The 4314-nt window shown below is 50.3% G+C and overlaps 1 long non-coding RNA gene across 1 annotated transcript; it reads left to right on the forward strand.

Moving 5' to 3' along the window:
• The first annotated feature begins 95 nt into the window (after positions 1-95).
• Positions 96-3991, forward strand: LOC113940153. Its single transcript, XR_003525411.1, has 3 exons — positions 96-338; positions 1087-1148; positions 3856-3991. It is a non-coding gene; the product is annotated as an uncharacterized LOC113940153 (long non-coding RNA).
• The last annotated feature ends 323 nt before the right edge of the window (positions 3992-4314 follow it).

Genomic DNA, 4314 nt, shown 5'->3' on the forward strand with positions numbered 1-4314 from the left:
TGCTCAGGAGCCACTGAGACATTCCAGGGAGCAGGAATGAGAGAGGGAAGGGAAGGAATTCGGGTTTGGGTGCTCAGGAGCCGGTGAGACATTCCAGGGAGCGGGAATGCCGTGTTTGCACGCCCTGCTCCTCCTGGCTGATATTTGCTGTTTGCAGGCCGAGGTTCTGGGCCTGGCTGATGCTTTTCCCTTGGAAAGCTCCTTGGGAACTTGTCTCAACCTGGATTTTTGTGCTGAGAAGCAGCAGCACAGGAAATGTGGCCATTCCAGCCCCATCCCTCCTGTCAGAGACAGGGATTTAATCCTGGCTGATGGACATGCACTTCAATTCCAGGCTTGTGAGCATTCCAGGCTGAGTGCCGGGCTGGAATGTGTGTCTGGGCTGGAGGAGAGGACTCTCCTTGTTTCTGGTGCATCCCTGCCTGGCTTTGGAGAGGTGCTGGATGCAGTGATGGTGCCAAAAAGCCTTTCAGCACCTTGACCACCATCCAGGAGACCAGGGCAGTGCTCCCTGCCCCTCTCACTCCCTCTAAAGCTGATCCCAGAGCAAAAGGATAATCCCTTTATTCTGGTTCATTGCCCTCCTGGACCTCTGGGTTGGGGATCAGCAGTAACTGCCTTGTTTTGGTTGCCTCATTTTGGCAACCAAAGGAGCCCAGGCTGGCACCTCACACCAAAATATTGGGGCTAAAACCCCTTTCCCATCCCCTCAGAGGGATCTATGATATATTATATTATTATATATTTATATATTATAATATGTATAAAAATATATATGTATAACATATTATTAAAAAAAAATGACATTTGTTAAAATCACATTTTTAACTGAATTATTTCCAGCCTTTTACTTTTGCACAATGCCATCCTCAGGCTGGCAAGGTTTGGGTGGTGGCCACTCCTGGGACAGCTCAGGGCCACCAACCTGGGAGAGGGGACAGGGAATGGCTGAGTGTAGGAAGGCACCAGAGAGTCCCATCAGGACTCTAACCCTGTTAGGAAAGAATGTGAGAAAGAATGTGATGTATGGGCAGGAATTACAGCAAACACTCCACTGCAGCCTCATAATCCTTTTTTTCTTTACAGCAACGTGCCCAAGGATTTGGAAAGAGCACTAAGGAATAAGAAACCCTTTTCCATTTTACCAGGTAGGTCTTGCCCCGAGCCCAGTTCTCACTGATAAGCACAAAAACTGCTACAGCTCTGACCCAGCAAATAGAGCAAAAAAAAACCCCAAACACGAGGAAAAGCAGCTTTGTTCCCAAGCTGGAATCGTCTGGTGACTCTCCTTGGAAATGCTGAGTCCAGGGAAACTCGGGCTCCTGAAAGCAGGGGAATGTGCAATAAATAATTAAATTGCAGCTTTATTGTCAGGGCAGGTTTCCCAAAATAGACCTATTTTCAGGCAGGATTATCTGTGTTCGCAGCAGGGGGGTCCCCAGGGGTGAATTAAAAATGCCAAGTTGGAATTGGCTCAAACAGCTTATTTCTGGAAGCAGGGAGATCAGGGAATCATGGAATGTTCTGAGTGGGAAGGGACCCACAAGGACCATCCAGTCCAACCCCTGGCCCTGCCCAGGACACCCCAACAATCACCCCCTGTATTCCAGAGGATCATCCAAACCCTCCTGGAGCTCTGGCAGCCTTGGGGCCGTGCCCACTGCCCTGGGGAGCCTGGGCAGTGCCAACCACCCTCTGGGGGAACAACTTCAGTTACTCTTAAACTCAAATTACACTTGACATAAATATTTGGATTCTCATTTGCTGTGGAGAGGAATCACAGAGAACATCCAACAGCACGGAGAAGTTGTGGCTGCCCCATCCCTGGAAGTGTTTAAACAGGTTGGACAGGGCTTGGGGCAACCTGGGCTAGTGGGAGGTGTCCCTGCCCATGGCAGGGGGTGCAATGAGATGGGCTTGAAGGTCCCTTCCAACCCAAACCATCTGGGATTCCTCCTCCACCTGCCAAGGTGGGTGTTTTAGGAGCTCTCAATCCTGGGTTGGCTCCAGAATCAACTTCCCAGAATCCCAGAACCTGCTGAGCTGAAAGGGACCCCCAAGGCCCATCCAGTCCAACCCTCAGCCCTGCCCAGGAACATCCCCAAGAGTCCCCCCCTGTGCCCCAGAGGATCATCCAAACCCTCCTGGAGCTCTGGCAGCCTTGGGGCCGTGCCCACTGCCCTGGGGAGCCTGGGCAGTGCCAACCACCCTCTGGGGGAAGAGCCTTGTCCTGAGATCCAACCTGACCCTGCCCTGACACAGCTCCAGCCATTCCCTGGGTCCTGTCCCTGTCACACAGATCCAAGTGCCCTCAGCTGCTCCTCCCATGGTCCCTCCAGACCCTTCCCCATCCTCATGTCCCTCCTTTGGCCGCTCCAACAGCTTCAGATCTTCCGGAGAACTTGGGGTGCAGGTGATCCCTGACCTTCTCTCTTCCCCAGAAATCCTCTGGCTGGACACCAGGAGGGAGGATCTGCAGTTTTTTTCCTGCAGAAGGCAGTTCATCCCCCCTGGTAGATGTTCATCTGGCTCCCTGTTTGGGGGAGGAGCAGAGTTTTTCCCGTTCTTGGAGCATCCTGCTCCACCTGCTCCCATCTCTGCAGTGCCTTCCAAGGGGAACACGACTGAGAAGTGCATTAATGCTAAAGCTGGGCCCTGATTCCTGAATTATGCACTCTCCAGAGCTGGAATTTAAGGTCCCAAAGTGCCATGAACCCCCGATTTCTGCAGTGCCCTGGTCTGGTCCCAGCCCCATGTGCTGCCTGTTGGCTCCAGGGACGAGGAACCCCAAGCCCTGCAATCCCTTGGGAAGGCTGGGAGCTTCCAGGACTGACCATGTGTCTCAGGAGCCTTCATTCCACCTGATAAATCACGATAAAGTTTGCTCATTCCTTTGTATCCTTTGGGGTTTCTCTGGGAAAAAGAGGGAAAAAAAATCCAATATCTGAATTATTTCCTTGTGCTGCTCGTGGAATTACCTGTGGAATTACCTGTGGAATTACCTGTGGAATTACCTGTGGAATTACCTGTGGCCCCAGGTACAGGAATATGGGGTGGAACAGAAAGGCAAAGGGGTGCATTTCTCTGGGAAAAATTCAATATCCAAATTATTCCCTTGTGCTTCTTGTGCTCACTTTGGAATCATCTGTGGCCCCTTGGAATCATCCCTACCCCAGGTACTGAAGATGGGGTGTAACAGTCAGCAAGGAAAAGGGGTGCATTTCTCTGGAAAAAGAAAAAAAGAAGGAAAACCTCCAAGATCTGAATTATTTCCTTGTGGAATTACCTGTGGTAATATGAATATGGAGTGTTACAGAAAGGAAAAGGGAATGGAATTATTCCTTTTTCTGGATTAGCCTGAGTTTCTCTACTGCATTTTGCTCACGTCTGCATGTGGAATTTTCTTGCCTGTGTTTTATCCTCCCAACACCTCGAGCAGATGGACAGCGAGTCCATAAAGAAATGAAACAATCAGATGAAATATTGTTCCCTTATAGCATTCCTAAAAAAGAGCAACGATGCTCCATGGCAGGGGTGAGAGTTAAACTGCAGCAGTAAAGCACAGAATAATTCAGTGATGGATGGATTCAGAATTTAGATGAGGTTTTTGGAGAAACTTTAAGGCAATTCCATAAAGGCTGAAGATTCCCAGTTATCCTGAGTTCTGGACACTGGGCCAGAAGCCCCATCAGAGCTCCTGGAAGGATTCTGCATGGCCTTACTTGAGATCTATGAAGTAAAGACAGCAAATTATCAGCAGGGCTGATTACAAACTCCTAATTAACCTCCTTGGGCTGCTTTGCTTCCAGCTGGAAATGCTGCAGTTCCCACCTTTCCTCCTCTCTTTCCCTGAAGCACAATATTCCAGACCTGAAAACCCTAGAGGTTCCTGGACATTTCAGTGACTTTTTCCAGCATCTTTCCTAAGATTCTCCTTGGAAGGCATTTTTGTTTCCCTGTAGGAACCTGAAGCTCAGCAAAGCCCCGAATAAAGGAGTTATTTGGAGCTGCTGCCTCACTTTTTCCTCTCGGGAAAGGGTGGAAGGTTTGGTGGGGTGGGATGGGATGGAGAGCTCAGCTGGGCAAGATGGAGCTCAAGAGTGACACCACGTTTTTAGGGAGCTGTATCCCCCTGTCAGGACCAGAGACCTGCCAGATGTTGGATCCTCTGCCTGGTCCAGCATGGATTGCAGGAGGACTTCCCAGCACCGGGAAATATTCCCTGGATTATTTGCAGGGAAGAGCTTTTCTCTCTGCAACTCCCTGACAGGAGGGGAGAGCTGGGGGGGGGGTCGGGCTCTGCTCCCAGGGAAC

The sequence above is a fragment of the Corapipo altera genome, unplaced genomic scaffold (genome assembly GCF_003945725.1).
Source record: "Corapipo altera isolate COAL_440 unplaced genomic scaffold, ASM394572v1 128390, whole genome shotgun sequence".
Lineage (NCBI taxonomy): Eukaryota > Metazoa > Chordata > Aves > Passeriformes > Pipridae > Corapipo > Corapipo altera.